This window comes from Triturus cristatus, chromosome 8 (assembly GCF_964204655.1).
Source record: "Triturus cristatus chromosome 8, aTriCri1.1, whole genome shotgun sequence".
In the NCBI taxonomy this organism is placed as follows: Eukaryota; Metazoa; Chordata; class Amphibia; order Caudata; family Salamandridae; genus Triturus; species Triturus cristatus.
Window position 1 is genome coordinate 1,478,784,235 of NC_140591.1, and position 24,202 is coordinate 1,478,808,436.

Sequence of the window (24,202 nt, forward strand, 5' to 3'; positions counted from 1 at the left end):
GAACTCAACATACTCTGTACACTTTTTGGAAGCCCTTAAAACCCACATTCTTCAGGTTTTCTTGAATTATTATTGTCATTATGATAATGCCCAAATATGTTATTCTAATCCCGCCACTCAATGTTTTAAGCAATCTAACATTATTGAGACATTTCAAACTATATAATAAATAAATAATAAACTACAGTGCCATATCTAATATAGAGAGGATTATGCCGCCATCTCTATTTATCAAACTAATTTAAAACTTTGTCAAACATTTGAAATACATAACACTGCTGTGGTATAAATGAATCATAAATGTTGATTGTCTCACAAAAGCAAATAAACAACATGTCACAGTAGCCACAGTGTTCAATACCATTGGCAAGGAGAAGAAAAGTTAAAAGGAACTGTTTATTTTGCTAATGGTAATCCTTCGTGTTATCTTGTCTTGCCATTACTTGTATACAAAAGCAGTTGCAAACACTAAACACCAGACTAACATCTTATCGCTGCTTCATAAAACTCCTAAATTAATGTGGGAAATGCTTGACTCACAAAATGTGTAACTGCCAATGAGAACCCACCTGGAGACTGTATGAGACTGTAACCTGTTAGAGACGTCGTCCAAGGTGCAATAGTAATGCTCCATGAAGATTTGAAGGATGACTAAGCTAAGCTGCCTATTGAGATGACAACATATGAGCTCCAGACAGAAGTGTTAGGAACAGTGCGTACATTCTATGTGAGAGATTAATTGTGAACATTATGGAAAACTGTCCTGACACTGGGTTACATTTCTGACTTAACATGGCGAATATGCAAGATAAAAGCCAATTTGAAGACATTAATAACAGAACAAAATCTTCTAAGTGCATTGAATAGGAGAACAACTTAAGTCATCAATCCAGTCTCACTCAACATGAGAGAATCAACACTGGGTAAAATCCTTATCAGTGCTCTGCCTGCCAAATAAGCTTCAGTCAAAATGCTTGTTTTACTCTCCAAAAGAGAATCCACACTAAGGAAAAACCTTATCAATGCCCTGCAAGCCTGAAAAGCTTCAGAAATAGAGCCAATTTCACTGATCATGAGAGAACACATACTGGTGAAAAGCCGTATCTGTGCTCTAAATGTGAACAAAGCTTCAGAAAGAAAACCCTTCTCACTGTCCATGACCGGATCCACACTGGATAAAAGCTGTATCAGTGCTCTGAATGCCAGAAAATCTTCAGTCACAAAATCAGTCTAACTCATCATGTGCGAACCCTCACTGGACAAAAACGTTATCATTGCTCAGAGTGCCAGAAAAGTTTCAGTCATAAATTCAATATCACTAAACATGAGAGAACACACACTGGATAAAAGCCACATCAGTGCTCGGAGTGCCAGAAAACTCTCAGTGTCAAATCTAATTTCACTGATCATGAGAGAATACACACTGGTGAAAAGCCTTATCTGTGTTCTGAATGTGAACAAAGCTTCGGAAAGAAAGCCTATCTCGTTATCCATGAGTGGATCCACACTGGAGAAAGGCATTATCAGTGCTCTAAATGCCAGAAAAACTTCGGTCACAAAACCAGCCATGTGCGAACCCACACTTGACAAGAACCTTATCAATGCTCAGAGTGGCAGAAAAACTTTAGCCAGAGAGTTAGTCTCTCTCGCCATGAGCGAATCCACACAGGACAAAAGCCTTATCAGTGCTCAGAATGCCAGAACAACTTCGCTCAAAGAGCTAATCTCACTCTCCATGAGCAAATCCACACTGTACAAAAGCCTTATCAGTGCTTGGAGTACCAGAAAAGTTTCACTCAAAAATTCAATCTCACTCAACATGAGAGAACACACACTGGTCAAAAACCTTATCAGTGCTCTGAATGCAAGAAAAGCGTCAGTCCCAAAGTCAGTCTCATTCGACATGAAAGAACACACACTGGACAAAAGCCTTATCAGTGCTTGGAGTGCCAGAAAAGTTTTAGTCATAAATTCAATCTCACTCAACATGAGAGAACACGCACTAGAGAAAAGCCTTATCAGTGCTCGGAGTGCCAGAAAAGCTTCAATATCAAAGCCAATCTAACACAACATGAAAGAATACACACTGGGCAAAAACCGTATCAGTGCTTGGAGTGTCAAAAAAGCTTCAGTCTCAAAGTTAGTCTCATTCGACATGAGAAAACACACACTGGACAAAAAGTGCTCGGAGTGCCAGAAACGTTTCAGTCATAAATTCAGACTCAATCAACGTGAGAGAACACATACTGGAGAAACGCCTTATCAGTGCTCTAAGTGCCAGAAAACGTTTACTCGCAAATACATCCTCACTCAACATGAGAGAACACATACTGGAGAAAAACCTTATCAGTGCTTGGAGTGCCAGAAATGTTTCAGTTTGAAATCCAATCTCATTCGACATGAGATCATGCACACTGAAGTACAGCCTTATCGGTGCTTGAAATACCAGAAAAGCTTCAATAACATAACCAATCTCATTCAACATGAAAGAATACACACTGTTCGGAGGTAATCCCAGAAGTTTCCTGGGTGGTTAGGAAAGCTTCTTTAAATAGGCTTGTTTTTACCTTTTTATGCATTGTAAGATTAGGTATATTCTTCTGTTTTGTATACAGAGAATTCCAAAACTGTTTTTTTTCACCGTAGGGTTTTTCAGTTATTCCTGGCATAAACTATCCAATTTATATCACAAGATTTCAGGTTGTTCTTTGGAATATAGTTCAGGTTCAGTGACTGGTGACATTTAGGTCTATGTCCATCTTTTCGTTTAAGATGGTACAGAGGATTTAAAATTGTATTCTGAATGCCATTGTATGCAAATGCAGATATTTAGTATCCAGGCTCTGGTCCGCTAAATTTGGTGAGAAATCTGTACTATCGGAAGTATTTTTTCAACAAAGTGTACACATCGGAGCGTTGCAGTATCCGACACACACTGGGTTCATGATCCAGGCGGGATTGTGTAAAGAAAGATTACAATCCAATCAAACATCAGTTCCAACTCATAGCCGTTTTCCAGAAAACCAGACATGGCCATAAAGGAGAAACTTATAAACATAGATATAATGCTAGAGGTTTCAGTCCTATTACCCTATAACATGCACACAAAGACGCAATTGTTGTCATTTGGTGTTTGGGGGAGTGGGAGCACCGTCGTATTTCGGCGGTGCTCTCGCCTCACCAAACTTACGGTTCTGTCACTCTGTTTAGAGTCGGAAGAAACACTGGGTGTACATAGGCGGAGCTTCTGCTGCACCACAGGCGTAATCCTTTGACCTGCTGGTTCGTGCCCACCAGGGCCATTGGGTGAAAATGACATGCATCTTGGCCTCAGTAGGAAGTGATGACCTTCACTGTTTCTGCCTACCCAAGATCGCCAGGGGAGTTACGGTAGTCCAGTGTAGGAAAATGCACAGTGACCCCTACATGCGGGGCAAAAGCTCCTTCTGCTTCAATTTGGCCATTATATATTTGTATTCATTACCAAGAGATTTCAATTCTCATGACTCTTTTTCATTCGGTGTGCCCTTGCTAACCCGCATACAAGTAACAGCCAAATATAGGATCTAGAATTCATATAATCCTTTTTCATAAACGATTCCTCTAACTGAAGTCGACTCCTCCGTAACTTCTGCGGGTGGCAGCTCCAAAATCCTTTCTAATGAACGTGGACTACATCCCCATGATCCTTCACTAATGTCATGAAGCGGCACACATCTCAAACACCAATTTGCACTGATGCCATGATTGTAATTACAGAATTACACTTGCCATCGCTGCCCGACTAAGGATTATACATTTTGATATCTGGCAGCATTTGCCCATGTCTGCTCACCAGCTGTAACAAAGCACCTGAAACAGCACCAATTATTCCAACAGAAAGGTATGTCCCAACACGATTGTGGCAAGAGTTTGCAACCAACGTATTAATTCATCATTGAAACTTAATTCAATCTTTCATCTTCACCCAGATAGGGTATTTCTCCAACTCCTTGAACTGGAAGATACTAGGTCTGTTCACAGTTCATACATTGTCATCCTCACATTTATCCATTCCTGTTTTTCACCTTGCATATCCTCCCTATGATGACCTAGATTATTTCCTTTCAAAATACCACCTAACAGCCACAGTCCATGTCTTGAGGAGACCCATAAGGAAGAGGGGTCGAAATCGATCAATAATATCTACGAGAGGAGATGCCACCCAAGACACAACCAGTTAAGGGCATAAAAAAGGATTTTGCCACATCTATATATTTCCCTGTTTGGACTATCTGTCCAGTTCCCTTGCCATACCTCTAAGCTATGGGGAACTCGCCGATTACAAAAACTACTTTGCCATGCCTTTAGAAGTTTTATGGACTGGTGTTTCACAATATAATTGTTTCTACACCTATGTCTGACATTTTTCATCAATCTGGTATTGTTTTATAGAATATGTACCTGTATTTGTAGAATTTATGTCCTTCTGTGCATCTTACCAACATATGCCTTTAAACAATATTTACACACATACATATAAATGTGTGTGTGTTTGTAAATATAAATAAATGGATAATATATTGATCTGTTAGAAAATATGTGCATTTTTGTTCTACTTTTGTAATTCAGTGGGGCCTTCTACGGTCTAGCATGGGAATGTGCTCCCTCAGTACAGTGGTGTGGTGGACTGGTCATGAATGCTGAACCCGGTTCCCCAGTTCCAAATTCGACAGCTCTGGCCATAGTGCCACATCCCCACTGAACACCATACTTGCCCACTGAGAGAAACTCGCACTGCCTTCAGCTATAACCTAATTGTGCCCGCTATAAACACTTGGATGTGGCTCAATTCAAATTATGCACTTGATAAGAGTAATATGCTGCCTAAAAAAAAAAAAATCAACCACTCATAGGGAATGCAAAGCATGTGAAATGTAAGCAGAAACAACATGGTTACCTTAACGATCTCTCACTCACTATTCAGAAATCAGCGAGTGGTTTCACCTGAAAAGTTATGGACATGACTAGAAGGCCCTGAAGGGAACCGTTTCACGGTCCATTGCTTACATCCTTACAAAACGTAAGCAGTATGGTATAAAAAGACCACATCCATAAATAAACACAGAGCCATGGTACACATTGTGTTTTCCAATCCACCCATCAACCAGGTATTGCAGTACCTCCAGGAATGGTACACTCTCCCAACCTGGGAACAACAATGCTGTTCAAAGAAAGACGAGAAAACAAAAGTAGCACTTCACTGGCAAACTCTGTAAAGTGATGCTGGTGTATTTGGATGTAAATAAAACCAATCTGGCCACTTTGCAACCCCTCTGTCTTGCTTTATTTAGTTAGGTATTTAATTCTCATATAATACATTCAATTTCTCTCCATCCTGCTGCACTTTGGAATTGAAAATTTCAGAAGAAGGGCATTTCTCGGCAGAGCGTTTTTCTTTTTTGGATCCATTTCACAGGGAAGCAACTACAAAAAAACATGAACGAAGCCGAGCCTTGTGGCATGCCTTCGACCTCCCCCAACATAGTGCCCCCACCCTAACCAAACCCACCGATCGCCAAAATCCCCCCTCCCAGCCCCAAAACTCACCTTCACTCTCTGATGCGCAGGAAGCAAATGGCTTCCTGCGCCTCGGAGAACAAAGGGGAAACTTCCAATGACGTCAGCGCGGCTCGCGCGCTGACGTCATTGATGACGCGGGGGGGGGGGGCGGGGGGAGGCAGGGGAAGATCTTCCCCTGCCTTCCCAGTAAAAAAAAAAAAGATCGACCACTCACGGGGGGAGCGCCAGCGCTTATCCCCGTGGGTGGGTGTCATGACGAGCTGGACTCGTCATGGGCACAGCGCGACTGTGCTCCATGACGAGTCCAGCTCGTAATGGGCACAGAACGGGTTAATAAAGAAGAGGAATTACATTATTTACTATGGTGTTTTAACCCCCTTATATTTGCCTTCCGTATACCCTATGATAAATATGATTAAGTGATATTAAAATCTCAAATTGAAATGAGAATGACATAGCATCACAGTTGAGCATGAGGCCGGTCAATTTGTTAATTCAGGATAATCACTTTTTCTTATTTTTTGATGTTAGAATGGCATTCTAGTAAAACTTTGGTCTCACCGCAAAACATGCACTTTGGTATTATAACTTATATTTACAGTGGTTCTAAATAATAATTTTTTGTCTTTTTAGCATTACATACCAATTTACTAATGCATTTGCACACCCTTGATCAACAGTTCTTTCTTTCACTACCATCAAGACTTTAGCAAGCAATCCTATAATGATTTATTAATCTGTACACACAAAGTCCTTCCTCATTGAAATGAAAAAGAGTTCCGTAATGATATCCTTTTTGACTATGTTGAATGTAAGCATGCTGGACAGGACCTTCATTACAGTCTTGGCATTGTGAAAACATAATCTTTTACATTGTGAATTGAGGGCGCCATCGATTATTTAGCCCGTATTTTGCGATTATATATCATCTTTATAACATACAATTTCTCACAAATTGTTGGAATTCCTAGATAGATCAAAAAAGTCTGATTATCAAGTTAGCATTCAGTGGAGTGAAGTCCCTTTGCATTTGTTGTTCTAAGGAATCATTGAGGCGAAAGCACTCAAAAGTAACTTTTTGACTTCAGGTAATTTCACTCTCTAGCTGCTTTCCAAGCAGGCAACAAGTGCAAGTGTGTTGCATTTAGCTTCTATATAGTGCCGGTTCATGAGGACCCATAGTTTACAGGACCAAGTACAACCCCCCCCCCCCCCCCCCCCAGTGTATTTTGATGTTCTGCCTTTGTACCAGTAAGTTTTGTTTACACTGTTGTGTGCAGTTGCCATATTGTCCATTTGATAGGATTGATTAATTTTGCTTGACGGATTATGACAGTCCATTTTGTTGCATTGTTACATTGTGGGGTATGGTGGCATAGTGTGCTTTTAATAAACAATTTGTATACATTTCCTGAAATTCTGGTGCAATGGCGTTTCTTTAATTATTTGAGCTCAGGAACACCATTCTTCGGCTTGAAGTTGAATCCATATCCAAATAGTGCTCCATTTTAGGCGGTTTACTCACACAGTGATTATTGAAAGGATTCATTAGATTATCACCTTTAGAAATATTGTGACTTTGGTTTCCTCAATCCTATAGAGGATTTTAGTCACATTTTGGCTTAAAATTAAATCGTTGTGTCTCCTACGCTTTGATGCAAGGCGGTTTGAATATTGCTTGGCTATTAGTTGTACTGTGACCTTAGAAATGTCGTGTTTAACTGTGGCACCGGTGGCTCCTGCTGAGAGTGATTAATTGCATGTGGATTTTTCTGGTTCTCCCGCCACAGGGTTTTTATAGGCTTATTTGAGCATTGAGCCTTTACACTTATTTACTTTTTTATAATTAAACGCGTATTTAAACTTATAAGGGTTCCTTTTATTTTATGGTAGAAATCTTATTTGTGCATAGCCGTATTAATACGAACCAACCTTAATTAGGGGCACTTGCTACATAAAGAGGGTAGGCACCATTTTTATTAACTTTTTTCTATTGTAACACATTATTTCACTGAAACATATCGGTCAATATCCCTTCTGTATTTTCTCATCTCAGTTGTACTTTACTATCATTCTCACACTCTTTTTTACACACACAAGCACACAATTGTCTCTTTCTAATTTCTTTATTTAAAATACTTCTCTTCTCCTATTATAGCTTCCTATCATTCTGTCACTTTTTCTCTTAAACACACATGCACAAAACTGTCTCTTTCTCACTTTTAAATCTGTCTCTTTCTACAAACTTCTTCTTACGTTCAATCAAGTTTTTGTAATTTTTTCCGTTCATTGTTGTATTTGTAATGTTCTCTTTAGATACTTTCCCAGCTTCAACAGTGACCTAAAGTTTGTTTCACAACTTTGACATCCTGCTGTTTCTCGCAATGTAGTCAGTCTGTATCCCACAGATGCTGCAGGCCAAAAGATAACTATCTTTACTACAAGGCTGATTTGCGCTTCATTATCTCGTCCCTGTTTTCTTTCACAACAAGTTTGGAAAACATGCTAATGTTTCACATTACAGCAGTTTTTCAGGCGCACTAACTCGTTTCTTTCAAACAAATGTTAATACATTAAAATGTATTTACACTGTAAAACCAGCGTAAAGGCAGCTGTATTGTTTTTTTATAATTAAAAGCATATTTAAACAAATATGTGTGCCATTAGGCTTTTTCTACAAACTAGCAAGGCCTATTTTTGCGGGTCTGTCTCCTGTGGTCCTCCCTATTCATCCTCACCCAGAGATCCATCCTCTCTCCTCGAGGTAATCTAAAAATCCTTTACTATCTTACAATCGATTTAGTGTATTAACAGACATAGAAGCCTGCCATTGAGAGAGTGGGAGGACTGCTAACTCTGTGTATATCCAGGATTCAGTGGGGTTAATGTATCCCCCCACACAACGGAAACAAATGATCATTTAAAGCTCATTACCTGAAATATTGCAGGATTTTGTTCTAAATTGCACGACAGAAATGGTTAAATACCATCTCCCCCTATGATTTATTATGTTTACAAAAAAACTTGGGAAACAGTCCCTATTCATATAAATGGTTATCGTTCCTTTTTTACTCCTGCCCTCCCGTCAAATTCAGATTGTGCAAGGGGAGGGATCTTGACATTGTTGAAAAACACTCTTAGATTGGAAGTTTTGTCTTCCCACAATTATTCACCTTATTATAACTTACTATATTTAAAAGGTCCAGGAGGTAACACAGTGTTATAAATAATTATTATAATAATAATTACGCAGGAGAAATGAAAAATGTCGTTGATCTATTGGAAGGGAAAATAATGCACTCTCTAACACTCTTAAGGAGATACCCTTTATTCTTTGGCTGGGCGATTTAAACATACACAGCTGCTGCTTCTTAAATAAAGCACTTTGTGGTCTAACTAAGGAGGCAGGTGAGGCAATTCCTCATTTTACGCATAACCTGCACGGGGATACTCTGAACAGACTTATTATTATTGAAGACTTAGGAATAAGCAACCCCATTGACTTAACTGCAGGCTTGCTTCAAAATACTTTTGGTAACACTAGCCAGGGATCAACCATAGATTATTTGATAATCTCGGATTGCCTTAAAAATTCAATTTCTGACGTTCAAATAAATCTTCTCAATATAGTGACCACGCTGCTATTTCCTGCAATTGCATGGGATGGTAATTACACCAAACAGACGAGATCACAACAAGGAGAAATGGGATTACTCTTAAATGGACATTAACTAACAATGAAAAATTTATTCCCATGGTGTTTGCAAATATATAATGAAATCATGATTTGTTTAGAATCGGACAATGATCCGGCAAAAGTAATTAGTGCCTTTGACTCGATTTTAGTAGAGGTGAAAAACAACCTGACTAAAAAAATGCCCACTGCCAATTCTGTAGTCCCTAGATGGTTCGACCAAGACTGTACTAGATCTTCATCAAATCTACACAAGCCACTAAGGGCTGTCCCTAGGGATGCGGAACAAGTCAAGCTCCTGCGTCACAACTATAAAGAGGCCAGGAAGAACAGACTAAAAAGGTAGGAGGAGGAAGCCTGGGAACAACTTCACCAGGCTGCTATTACAAACAATTCTAGAGACTTCTGAAAGGAAATTAATGCTCCATTCCAAAAAGAAATTGGATTTACATGTGGATGAAGAATCTTGGGTCATTTACTTTCCTAACATCTTTGACCCTTCTGATAAGGGAGGCAGAAAGATAACATGTCATCTAGAACACCTACCCTCTGTTTTAACCACATAGAGGTTAGGGAAGCTCTTTTGCAGTGCTCTGCCAAAAAAAAGCACTGCCAACAAAGCTGCAGGTCCGGACAGTAACCCAATAGATTTCTTCTTTGATCATCTGGATCACTGGGGACTGGTACTGGCAAATGTTTTTAATGTAGTTGCCACTGTGGGTCTGCCAGATTCCTGGTCGAATTCCATTTTAATCCCTATATACGAAAAGGGCGATAAATCTGAGCCAAAAAAACGATAGGCCAATTTCACTTTTAGACATCACCGCCAAACTCATGGAACGAGTCCTCTAGAACTGATTGAAGGAGTGGGTAAATACTAATAATGTCCTTATTCCAGTTCAATATGGTTTTAGAAAGGGGAGAGGTACCCAAAATCAGTGCATCAACTTACGTCTCCTTACTGCCAAGTATACCCAAGGCAAGTTATACTTAGCATTTATGGACCTATCCCCAACACTTTACTGCGTTGCTCACCTCTTTGGATAATGAAGGAAATGGGCATTTATGAGGCAATTATTAACTTTTTTAGGCAGCTATACTCTTCAGCTCTGGACTGTATTCTCTATGGGAGGCAGGGAGAGTGCACTAGGTGATTTCCGATAAACAGGGCGGTTCGACAGGAATGTGTCCTGGCCCCATTTCGATTTTAAATCTACACTAATGGGGTGGAAGCCCTCCTGCTTGAAGGTACCCTAGATGTTCCAAAGATGAACCAGGTGCACATCCCTATTCTCCTCTATGTGGGTGATGCTGTGCTCATTGCCCGTACTGGTAAAAAAGTATATATGGCTAAATCCATCTCAGTTGCAACCTAAGGAGCGGGTATCTTGGAATATTCTAATGTCTTAGCCCTCCAGACCATTAAAAACACCTTCTGGAAAAAACTAGTAGGTCTCCCCATAAGTTGTTCAAATGTTATTGTTCATTTAGAATTGGATGCCCCTTTTATATGTGACCTGGTGAGGCTTGCTACCACCCTCTTATGGCACTCAGTTTGGGGACAGGAATCTAATAAACTTTCTCAACCGTTCCTTGCAGATTGTCTTGCATTGGAGCAATTGCATAGGATCCCCTGGATTATGTATGTTAAGAAGAGCTTAATTTCCTTAAATTTAGCACACATATTTGAAACCCCAAGTAACTGCTTTATTATCTCTAAAAATGAGAGCAAACCAATAGGTTAAAACATTAGTAAATCTATACTTAGAGGGACCGATTATTTATGAGGGTGTAGTAACAAACCAGTGCCATGAATTCATTTTATTTAGGTTTAGCCTAAATCTGATCCCTTGCATGTTAGCTGATCCATCGGGAATTTTCGCGTTACATGAGCCTTCGCCCTGCCCCTGTGATGGTGTGTCTACTCAATCTAATTTGCACATTGTCTTCTTTTGTAAATTTTATGTGGACCACCGTAAAAGATCCACACAATCTAATTTGCACATTGTCTTCTTTTGTAAATTTTATGTGGACCACCGTAAAAGATCCATATTTCCAATTATGCGTAAATACAATTTTAGGCAATGTCGACCAGGATTGTGTTTTTAAACATCACTACCTGACCTCCATGTTTGTTATAGTGTTGCCTTCTTTTTATTCCTTGCCTGGAAGACTAGGAGACTGTCTGCTAATTAGGAATGACATGTAGATGTTATCTTGTAAATAATAGGCGGTTTTAATATGACGTCTTGGATTTTATGATGATTGTTTTTTATTCTGTATGTGCTTTTATGATCTTATTCACTAAGGATCGAATAAAGTGATTTGACTTCACTTGCCTTGAAAGTGTTCCTTTAATTTTACAGTGGAAGTCATATTTGTGCTTAGCCTCAAACAAGTAGCTTTAATAATCCAGCACACTTTTTTGCAGCAGCTACATGCACTATACATTATTTCAAAGTATAATTCAGACCTCCATTACAAAATATATATCATATGCTGAAACTCTCGTGAATGTGAGACCTATTGCATTGAAAATGCTTGTTATTATTATGTTACGTGGTGCTTTTTTTCACATTTTTCGGAGATACACCGGGTGCACTGCCTTTAAAGTCGGAGATAGCATTAACTATCTTGTGCCTTCGCAATTTAATTGCACACTAATGTTTACCTGCCACATGTATTTGTAATGTTTCTGCTGTTCAACAGGGGATCTCTGACACTATCTCTGTCAATTCAAAATAAGCTTTATTCAATTTCATCAGTGGAAACCATAAAAGCAAATACGTGTATAAAAACAAAAATACTGTTTGCAAAGCTAAAACATCATGTACAAGTTGATTAGGTATATAACAATCTTATTAAAAAATTAAAAGCCTTCAGCAGCAGTCACTACTATTAAAAGATATATATAGAATACAATCATATTTACATCACCGGAAGATCACAGTTTGATGGCCTTTCTGCATCTAAATACATTCTTTAAACACATTTTCAAAGACTGCATAATATACTCATCGGCTAGCAACCACTTTTCACTCACCTACTGCACTCACGCTACACAAAAAACCTGCTCCGCTGTAATCAGGCATCGTAGCACACCGGAGAGGCACTCGGCCTCTCTGGTGGGAACCCAATGATGAAGCATGTCACCAACTAGGTTGGTAAGTGAGGGTTCTTTTAAATAATTATAGTGATTTCTCCTGCCAGCCCTTCCTTTGTTGGTGGCACTCTTTTTTGTTGAATAGATATTGTTTTTGGGGGACTAAGAGTGGCTCCCGCTTTTCCCTCTCTCTCCCGTTGTTTACCTGTACTACCGTAGTGATCAGAAAAAGTGAGGGTGAGATTGGTGTGTGATTAAAATTACCAAAACACACAAGATGACGGACGGAATGTTGCACATTGGCAAAACATTCACCCCCAGTCACAGATCTGGGTTTAATCCATCTTTATTTTGCTCACCACGCCACCCGAGTTTAGACATGCCCATATGCAAATCAGTCTTGACCCTGTGCCTCATGGGAACAGTCCAGCCCGAACTGCCAAGCCATGTCTTCCCTGGACCGGAATCAAGCATCCTAGGACCGGTTTCGGGGTTTCACCCCTCTTCAGCCAGGATAGCTTGACTCCAGTGGCGTAGTGAGCACGGTACCCACGTCTGGGCATACCCTTCCCACATAGGGCGAACAGCAAAACACACAAGATGATGGACGGAATGTTGCACATTGGCAAAACATTCACCCCCAGTGACAGATCTGGGTTTAATCCATCGTTATTTTGCTCACCACGCCACCCCAGTTCAGACATGGCCATATTCAAATCAGTCTTGACCCTGTGCCTCATGGGAACAGTCCAGCCTGAACTGCCAAGCCATGTCTTCCCTGGACCGAAATCAAGCATCCTAGGACCGGTTTCGGGGTTTCACCCCTCTTCAGCCAGGATAGCTTGACTCCAGTGGCGTAGTGAGCACGGAACCCACGTCTGGGCATACCCTTCCCACATAGGGCGAACAGCAAAACACACAAGATGATGGACAGAATGTTGCACATTGGCAAAACATTCACCCCCAGTCACAGATCTGGGTTTAATTCATCGTTATTTTTCTCACCACGCCACCCCAGTTCAGACATGGCCATATGCAAATCAGTCTTGACCCTGTGCCTCATGGGAACAGTCCAGCCCGAACTGCCAAGCCATGTCTTCCCTGGACCGGAATCAAGCATCCTAGGACCGGTTTCGGGGTTTCACCCCTCTTCAGCCAGGATAGCTTGACTCCAGTGGCATAGTGAGCACGGGACCCACGTCTGGGCATACCCTTCCCACATAGGGCGGTCAGCAAAACACACAAGATGATGGACGGAATGTTGCACATTGGCAAAACATTCACCCCCAGTCACAGATCTGGGTTTAATTCATCGTTATTTTTCTCACCACGCCACCCCAGTTCAGACATGGCCATATGCAAATCAGTCTTGACCCTGTGCCTCATGGGAACAGTCCAGCCCGAACTGCTAATGTTGTTTTTGCATTAAAATTACCTCCATCTGTCAATCTCGATGTTACTGTGTTGAAGATGGGGTAAGGATAAAACAAAGAAGGCGGTGCAGAAATAAAAGATTTACTGTTCTATGGCACCTGCTAAAGATCATGACTGGTCGACGTGTTTCAGCCCATAGGTGCCCATTCGAGTCGGTGGGCTTTCTTCAGGACCAAGTGGTTGCACACTACTGTGTGGTAACATGTATGAGTAAGTAGTGCACTTACCCTTCTTCTTAAGTGAGCCTGTTCGCTCACTTGCGATTTAAAGATGAAATTGTGTCTATAACTTATTCAGGAGATTATCATACTCCGTCCTATGAAGACATATCCCTTCGCTTAAGTGGTGAGGTCACAGGGGCTTATTTCAGTGTGGAATACTCCTCTCCTCCCAGTAGTGTGGTAGGGTTCCAAAAGGCATATAATTTGACTCTAGTTTGTTGTAGATTGGAGAGTGTTAGCAAGGTTTGGTACAGGTCTGTAGCCAGCAGGATGATCGACGCCCTCTGTGTCAATAAGGGGTGTGATGGTGTTAGACCTGTCATCCTTAGGGTGGTCTTCCCCATTAACTTTTTGCCTACTTACCTCCTCTTTTTTCTGTATCTTTTTATTGGCCATAGGACTCTGAACACTTTACCACTGTCAACTATTGGAAAAGTGCATGTGCTTTTTCCCTAAACAAATTGTGACATTGGCGTACACATGATTGGTGTTAGAAATGGGGGTCTCTAGTTGGCAATGGCTGGCGCCAATGACCAAATAGGGACCCTTGCTTCTAAGTCAGAGTAAGGGGGCTACACCCTTTGATAACCCCTGCTCAACCCTGTGGTAATGTAGCACTAGCAGACAGGTTTATATGAGAGGCAGTGTGTGAAGCATTTATGACCATACACAGTAACACAGTGAAATTACTACAAAGGGACACCACACAGGAATTATAAAAATAAGTGTTTTTATAGAGGCTTAGCGCAAGACCCAAAGCGACAAAAATCCACAATACAGTAAAGCAAAAATACTCTCAAAACACTGCAAAAAAATAGTTCAAAGTGGGCAACAAGAGTTCAGTTCAAAGCAGGGGTCTATGTGACCCTTTTACTCACAAAGTACCTCGAGGTGGGGAGCAAAATAACCAAAAGGTCGCAAAGAAGCTGTATCGGCGATTCCTGACACGCGAGGCCAGTAGGGTGGCGATTCCTTGCTGTGAAAGAGGAGACCATACGCCGTTCCTGGCGTGGGGAGGTGATGCGATGAACAGCTGCACATGAGGTCGGTAACGCGTCGACTCCTTGCTGCGAGAGAGGAGATGAAGCGATAACCCTGGTGCGAGGCGATAAAAAGGGCGTCCGTGGTGGCATCTGCTCTGTGATGATCTGATGCGACGATCTCTATGCGAGGCAACGCTCTTTATGCGAGGCGATGATAAGTCCTTTCCCCTCTTCAGAAGTCCAATGGTAACCACTGTAGGCCAAACCCCAGAAGATAGCACTCTGGCTCAGGGGCAGTACAACTCCTTCAGATTCCCTGGTTACACAGACAGAGGTTCGTTTTGACATCCAGAAGTAATACAAATTGTAGGGGTTTCAGCATAGTTATTCCCCAAAAGTCTTTGTTCTCAAGAGTCACAAGTCACTGAACCCAGCCAGAACCAAGTCTGTGCAGTCATGGAGCACTCTGTTTACAAGGCTGCATCCTTCCTTTCAGAAACAGGGGGTCTGCCATCAGACGCACAGTAGGAGGTGGAGCCAGCGTTCACCTGGCCCGGCACAGCCCTATTCAGGTCAAGGAGCTACCCCTCCCCATACTCCAAATGCAGATCTCTCTATTCAACCCAGGTCTGCCTACCCTGTCCCTCCAAAACCAGACAGCCAATACACATAATAGCAGAGCACACTGGAAGGCTTGGGCAAGAAAATACCTATGTTCTGAAAGGGGTATTTTCAAACAAAGAATATAAAAATAACCTCCACTAAAAGATGTATTTTAATATTCTGAGCTCAGGCATACTAAATTCGACTTTCCTATCATGTTCCCTGGGTCAGTTAGGATTATAGGATGTAATATTCAGACTGTCCATTCTGGCCTATGGGAACAGATAGCCTTGCAGTAGTGAAAAACGAAATTGGGTGTCATTCACTACCAGGACATGCTATACAGACCAAGGCATGTCCTACCTTTCACATGCAATGCACCCTGCCATAGGGGTGACTTACGTAATGCCAAGGGAAGGTTTAGGTACTGGGATGTGGGTGCCCTTCACAGTCAAACATGGCAGTTCTGGACTGCACACAGACCCTGCAATGGCAGTTCTGAGGCACACTTTACAAGCTGCTTCTGTGGGTGGCGCAATCAGCGCTGCAGGCCCACCAGCAGCATTTGGTCTACCAGCCCTGGGCACGCACAGTGAACTATACTAGGGGCTAACAGGTAAATCAAATGAGCCAATTATGGGAATACCAATTGATAAAGACATAATTAAAACAGGGAGCACTTGCGGTGTGGCACTGAATGGCAGTGGCACAGCGCCCAAAGCATCGAACACCAACAAAAACAGAGGAGATAAAAGCGGAACGGAGACCAACGCCAATGGTGCCAGGTCTAACAATTGGCATATCTAGTTTATTTATAAGTCCCTTGTAAAGTGGTATGCCATATACCTAGGAAGTGTGCTAAATGCTACTAGTAGGCCTGCAGCACTGGTTGTGCCACCCACACAAGTAGCCTTTCAAACCTGTATCAGGCTTGTGTGAGCAGTTAACTGTCACTTGACTTGCTATTTAAAACCATTTGCCATGCCTTAAACTCCCCTTTTATTACACAAAAGTCCACCCTAAGGTAGGCCCTAGGGAGCCCTAAGGGCAGGGTGATGTGTAACTAAAACGTAGTATATGTACTTTTAGGTTGTACATGTCCTGGTAGTGATAAATAGCTAAATTCATTTTTCACTACTGTGAGGCCTCCTCTCCTAGGCCAGCCTTTGGAATTCCTTGAAACACTATTAAGCTGTAATTTCTGATTAGATAGAAGTAGCCGCATCGTGATTCATATCTTTGGAATGGCAATGATGAATTCTCTTTACTAGTAAAGTTGAATTTAACATTACTGTTTTAGAAATGCTGCTTTTAGAAAGTGCTATGGAAACAAATGATGATTGGAATGTTGAATAAATCACACATTCACCACCAGTCAAAAGATCTGGGTTAAATCCATTGTTCTTTTGCGCACCATGCCACTCCAGTTTAGACCCCGCCATATGCAAATCAGTCTTGACCCTGTGCCTCATCGGAACAGTCCAGACCGAACTGCCAAGCCAGTTGCACAGTGAGCAAGGGACCCGCGTCTGGGCATACCCATCCCACTTAGGCTGAAAAGAGCTACGCAAACAAATGATGGACGGAATGCTGAATAAGTCATACATTCACCCCCAGTCAAGAGATCTTGGTTAAATCCATTGTTCTTTTGCTCACCATGCCATCCCAGTTTAGACCCTGCCATATGCAAATCAGTCTTGACCCTGTGCCTCATGGGAACAGTCCAGACCGAACTGCCAAGCCACGTCCTCCCTGGACTGGAAACAAGCATCCTTGGACCAGTTTCTGGGTATTACCCTTCATCAGCCAGGGTAGCTTGAATCCACGGGCACAGTGAGCAAGGTCTTCAAACGGGATTCCATCCGGGAAGAGGCACAGAATCTGCCCTCCTTGCCATCTGGGATGACCTGAAGAACACAGTTGACCGCAACGGGGTTGCTGCCCTACTTCTCTTGGACCTCTCGGCTGCTTTTGACACGGTTGACCATGACACTCTGAAACAAAGACTTGATGAAGCCGGCATAAAGGGGACTGCTCGAGACTGTATCGCATCCTACAGAACTAATGGTATCCATACCCCACCTTTCACATCCAAACCATATTCCACAAAAGCAGGGGTCCCGCAAGGGTCTATCATCTCGCCCATGCTTATCAACATCTACATGAAGTCTTTACCGGCACAGATCAATCAATTTCACCTCACGTGCTATAACTATGCAGATGACACGCAAATACTCCTTCAACTGGAATTTCCCAAAGACATTGGAAACTCTTCAGTTATCAGTTGTCTCAGAGCCTTGGATCAATGGATGGCGTGGAGCCATCTCAAATTGAATGCTTCCAAAATGGAAATACTCACTTGTGGCGATTGGAAACATTACGACCTGCTTGCCACCTGGCCTGGTGAACTGGGATCACCACCTAAAGTATCAAAGGAAGTAAGAAACCTCAAAATGACCATGGACTCCAAGCTGTCGATGAATGCCCAAGTGGACCAACTGGCAAGATCAAGCTTTGTCTTATCAAAACTCTGCAACAAATCTTCCCCCATTTGGGATTTCCACACAAAGTCCAAGCTACCATCTCTCTTGTTCTATCCCAACTCAATTACTCCAATAGCCTCTACCACAGATCACCTTTAACAACCATAAAAAGACTACAACAGATTCATAACTATGCTGCTAGACTACTCTTACACATCAACCATCTCCCCTGCCTTGAAAGCCCTGCATTGGTTACTGGTTGCCACAAGATCCACGTTCAAGCTGCTTTGTATCACCCACAAAGCGATACATGGAACGGGAACACTCTTTATCAGGAATAAAATCACCCAAACACATTCAACAAAGGAACCTCCGCTCTAGAGTAGCACCTCGCCTCAAAATCCCAAGATACAAGTAAAAAAACATGGGTGGCACATCCTTCTCTGTTCAAGCAGCCAAGATTTGGAACTCTTTACCTCCCAACATGAGATCCACGGACGACCACCTTATCTTCAGAAAACTACACAAGAGTTGGCTCTTCCCCACATAAGCACCATTCGCAAACAGATTGTACAGCATATCCCTCTGTATATAAGCATTTATTTTTACTATAGATATGTACCTATATATGTGTTTTGCTTTGTATATAAACGTGTGGAATAATTGTTTTTAAACAAATGAATAAAATACATTTTTCCAAGTGCAACAACACTTGAAAGACGTATTTATTTAATGCATCTCTAATCCGCATATACTTACTTCCTTTAAGCATCTATATACCTTTCGTGTACATGGATCTATATATTTATTACTTTTCTGCTAATTCAGCATATCCAATGCACTACCCTATTTCTCACCCTATACCTCTCTCAATATATCCTCTACCTGAACTCTCTGACTCTTCTCAAACCTCTTTCCACTACTCTTTTGAATGCACTTACCTATTTCTCAGCCTATACTTCTATCAATATCATTAATCTACATACACATACTTCCTTTATGCATATAGATACTTTCCATGTACTTAGGATCTATATATGTATTACTTTTCTTCTAATTCAGCATATCCATTTCACTACCCTTTTTCGCACTTTATAATCTCACTATATCTACTACCTCAACTCATCTCAAACCTCTTCCTACTATTCTTTCCAATACAATACCCTATTTCTCATCCTATACTTCTTTCATAATATCCTCTACCTCCACTCACTCAATCATTCTAAACCCATACCACCACGATGATCCCCAAAATAACCCTTTCTAGACACTTCCCTACTAGATAAAACGTTCCCTCTTCTATTCCTCCACTATCCTTTCCAATCCAAATAACTGACTACCATATCCACCACTCAAATTACTTCCATATTTCACTTTACTAATTCAACACTAATCCTTTATGGGTTCCAGAGTAACGTGCTACTCGCCGAAAAAGTGCTTCAATGCCCCATCAGGGGTAATAAGCGCTATATAAATGCAAACCTTTTTCCCCTCTTCTATCCCTCCGCTATACTCTCAATCCAAATAACTGGCTAATATCGACCACTCAAATTACTTTCATATTTCACTATACTATTTCAACACTAATCCTTTATAGGTTCCAGAGTAGCATGCTACCCGCCAAAAAAGTGCTTGAACACCCCATTAGGGGTAACAAGCGCTATATAAATGTAAACATTTTCCCTCTTCTATCCCTCCGCTATCCTTCTCAATCCAAATAACTGACTAATATTAAACACTCAAATTAATTTCATATTTCACTTGTCAGATACAAAGACCAAATCCACAGGAGCCGACGATGGTCCCAATGCCCCACCACCTCAACCGCCACCCGAAAATGTATTTCGAGGTCACTGCTAACGTGGAGGGGGGGGGAGTGGAAATAAGAGAGAGAGAGAGACAGCCTTCCTGTGGAGAACTGAAGTCCTCTCTTGCTTCGGGGTCAATTGGTTGTGTGTGTTCTAGAACCGCATCTGCAAAGGGAGACAAAAGTCATGAACATACAATTCCTTCGTGAAACTAGCTCTAAAATGACAAGAACTCTCTGGTAATTACCCTCTTAACCCTAGGCTATTTCTCCTGTCTTGTACTTTTGAATAGTCGTCTGCTTTTCTTTTTTTCAGCATCTGCAACATGTATATAAGGTCAAATTATAAACTGCCTTAACACAAACCCAACTGTTATATACTGATGATTCCTCTCTGCATTTACCCTTCTATCTCGTAACTCAGTGTTCTCGTAGTTGAAGTCTGTATTTAGCATTTAATTCACTAGTCAACTAGGACCAATATAGCTATGTAACCTTGACTATGGGGTAGGTCTACAATTAGATCTAAAGACATTGTGTGCCAAGGATAGGGGGCATTAGGCAGAGGTTGCAATAAACCTTGTGGAGCTTGTCTGCTAGGTTTTCCCTTTATGCATAACTCACAGGTCAAAACATACTGTCCAATACGAGCCGCCATGTCAGGCCACCAAAAATGTCTTTTCACCAAATTCAAGGTCGTTTTTATGCCCTTGTGACCCGCCATAAGATCGTCATGACAATCTTTCAAAGCCTTTTCTTGCAAGTCTTCAGTGGGAAGATACAAAATTCCTTCAAAATATGGAAGACCATCCTTAATCGTCTTCCTGTCATCTTCACCGACCCAGTTCTCTAGCTCCTTAACTGGACAATGTTCTTGAATTTCCTTGGCAAAGTCTTCTAAATGGATAGCTCCAATGAATTTGTCCAAAGGAATGATAGGCTCCTTAGGAGGAACTCTCACATTGTCGGATATATTCACTCTGGATAGAGCATCGGCCTTCCCGTTCTTCACTCCTGGTTTGTACGTGATCACAAAATCAAATTCTGAAAAATACAGAGACCACCTTAACTGTCGAGGACTGAGGGTTTTAGCCGATTTTAAAAATTGTAGATTATGATGGTCTGCAAACACGGTCACACAATGTTTGGCGCCCAACAAATAATGTCACCAATCCTGAAAGGCCTCTTTAACTGCTAGTAACTCTTTATCAGCTACGGAATAATTGAACTCTGGTCCCGATAGTTTCCTGGATCGATAGGCCACAGGGTGTCGTTGACCTGTCTGCTTGTTTCTCTGAGACAGAATTCCTCCTGTTGCGAAATCTGAAGCATCAGTTTCCACAAAAAAAAGCCTGCTCAGCGTCTGGATGAATTAAAATTGGAGCGGTCACAAAGGCTCTCTTTAGACACTGAAGCATTTCTTCTGCTTTTTTCAGACTACTCAAATTTCTTCCCTTTCTTTAAAAGCTGAGTGAAAGGGGCGACCTTACCAGAAAAATTCTTGGATGAATCTACGATAAAAATTGGCAAAGCCAATAAAGCTTTGAATTTCTTTCACATTTTTTGGTGAGGACCAGTCTTGTATGACTGGCACCTTCGATGGATCCATTGAAACACCTTTGGCGGATAAACTGAACCCAAGGATCAGCATGAAATGAATATTTCTCGAATTTGACAAAAAGATGGTTTTCCAATAATCTTTGCAGAATGGCTCTCACATGCTTTACATGGTCTTCCATGCAGTTTGAAAAAATCAGTATGTCGTCTATGTAGACAACTGCCACCCGATCCAGAAACTCCCGGCGACTCTCACCAGGTGATAGGCCCCTCTTAAGTCAGGCTTAGTAAACCCCATGGCACCTTTGACTTGATCCAAAAGCTGTGATATCAGTGGTAGATGATACCGATTCTTAATAGTTACCAAATTTAATGCTCTGTAGTCAATACAGGTGCGAAGACTTCCATCTTTCTTAGGCCTAAAGAATAGGGGCGATGACACCGGAGATTGAGATGGTCTGATAAACCCAATTTTCAAGTATTCATCTAAGTATTCTTTCAGATAAGCATTTTCAGCTTCTGTTAGAGCGTAAATGCGACTGCATGACAATGTGGCCCCTGGTTCCAACTCAATTTTGCAGTCATATTCACGATGTGGTGAAAGCTTTTCCGCATTGCTTTTATCAAAAACACTGGCCAGGTCTTGATACTCCTTTGGAATGTCTTTTAACTTCATGACACATATTCGATTGGTGAGGTGAGCTAATACAGCGGCTGGTGACTCTTCTAACTTTTTTTTTCTTCCAAATTTTTATTGTTTTTATTATGAAAAAAACAGCAAGACACTTGTAGGCATTTTGCTCGTATCTTTTGATAATACAGCACCCCAATGTACAATCCATAAGTAAACACCATATCTACACTGTGTGACATAACTGGCATCAACACTTCTCACTTCCGCCCCGAGATCCACTTCATCAGTCTGAATCAGAGGTGTCATCATGCGGCATCGGTGGCGGGATTCATATTCCTCCCCTGAATTTGTTCCATGCCCCCCAAACCTTGTCCCACTTGCGGGGGCAACCCCGCCTGATAAATGCTGAGTGCTCAGCAAACATGGCTGCGTCCATATCCCTCCCCCATGCGGTCAGTGAAGGTACCCCCACCGCCCCCCATTTTTGGGCTATGTTCTTTTTAGCTGTCATTATCCCCAGTGTGGCCCAGCTCTGAGCCTGACGACAGAGATCGTTAGGTTCCCACACGTTTAGTAAACAGCTCCGGGGCTCCGGTACCAACGGTACCCCGCACGCCTGCGACATTGTCCGCATCACTCGCCTCCAGAAATCTTGGATTACGGGGCAGTCCCAAATGGTATGATAAAAGGTTCCTTCCTCCCCACAACCACGCAGGCAGAAGGGGTGTAATGCCCTGCCCATTTTGTGTAACAAATGTCTGGTATAGTACGAACGGTGCAAAATTCGGAGTTGCACCAGCCGCAGCCTTGAAGGTATACCCACCTCACGCAGCGAGGCCAACACCTCGCGCCATTCCGGGTCATCAAATTCGCCGACCTCATCGGCCCACTTCTCACGCAAGGGCCCCATGAGGTCCGGCAGGTTATTGATAAGCTTGCAGTACGTGAATCACGTGGCCTTCTTAGGCATGTATTCCGTCAGTAACCTGTCTTCCAACGGGGATGCCTCCGGAACCTCCTTGCCAGGAGCCAGCCTTGCGACCAGGGCATGCTTAATCTGAATGTACCGGAACCATTCCGAGGGAGCCAGCTGATATTGCTGTTGTAAGCGTGCGAACGGGACGACTGCCCCCTTTTGCCACATATCGCCTACCACCGAAATTCCGATGTTGTCCCAACCATCGAAGCCTTTGCTATCCCTCAACCGTCCCAACTGCTTTGCGTCCCAGAGAGGTGTGAGTTGGGTCAAAAACCCCCGCCACCCCAGTTTGGCCTGGGCCGCATGCCAGATGGACACAGTCTGTCTCAGAGGGCCGATCAACTTCGGGGCCAGTCTACCATCGTATAGAGGCGACAGCATATCCCTCTCGCCCAATATATCTCTGTCCGCCTTAAATGCTGGGTCAGACTGTGGCGCGTGGAGCCATTGATTAATTACCTTCAGCTGCGCCGCCCAATAGTAGAGTTGGATATCAGGGAGCGCAATTCCCCCATCATACCACCCGTGAACTAATTTAGACTGCGCAATTCGTGCCGGCCCGTTGCCCCATAGGAGGCTAGAGACTTGCGCCGCTATCGCACGGAAGTTGGCCGGGGGCACCGTATACGGCGTGTTCTCAAGCACATATAAGAACCGTGGCAAAGCCATCATTTTGAAGAGCGCCGCTCTCCCCAACAGGGTCAGTGGCAGCGCTCCCCAGTGATGCACATCCCGCTTGAGGCGGTCCATTGGGGGGCATAGATTTTGCCGGAAAAACTCCGTCTGATCCATCGTGATTTACAAACCCAGATATTTGAAAGAACCTTCTGCCACACGGAGCGGACAGCCCGCCGGGAGCCGCGGGGGAAGGCCATGCAGTACGAACAGGACCGACTTTGACCAGTTAATCGTATAGCCGGACGCTCTGCCAAAGACCTCACAGATGTTAAGTAGTGCTAGTATAGAACGTCTGGGGGAGGACAGATACAACAACACGTCATCCGCGTACAGGGAGACGCGGTCCTCCCAGCCATCAGACCACTTGAGGCCCCATATCATGGGCTCCCAACGTATCCAAGCCGCAAGTGGCTCAAGCACCATGGCAAAGAGCAGTGGCGACAAAGGACAGCCCTGGCGCGTAC

General features: G+C 42.5%; 1 protein-coding gene and 1 pseudogene across 2 annotated transcripts in view; both read left to right on the forward strand.

The window, feature by feature from the left end:
* PLEKHB1 (pleckstrin homology domain containing B1) overlaps positions 1–24,202 on the forward strand; it is a 334,766-nt gene that overhangs the window by 35,804 nt on the left and 274,760 nt on the right. The gene's annotated exons all lie outside the window — the stretch shown is intronic.
* On the forward strand, positions 793–2,512 carry LOC146805977 (uncharacterized; annotated as a pseudogene).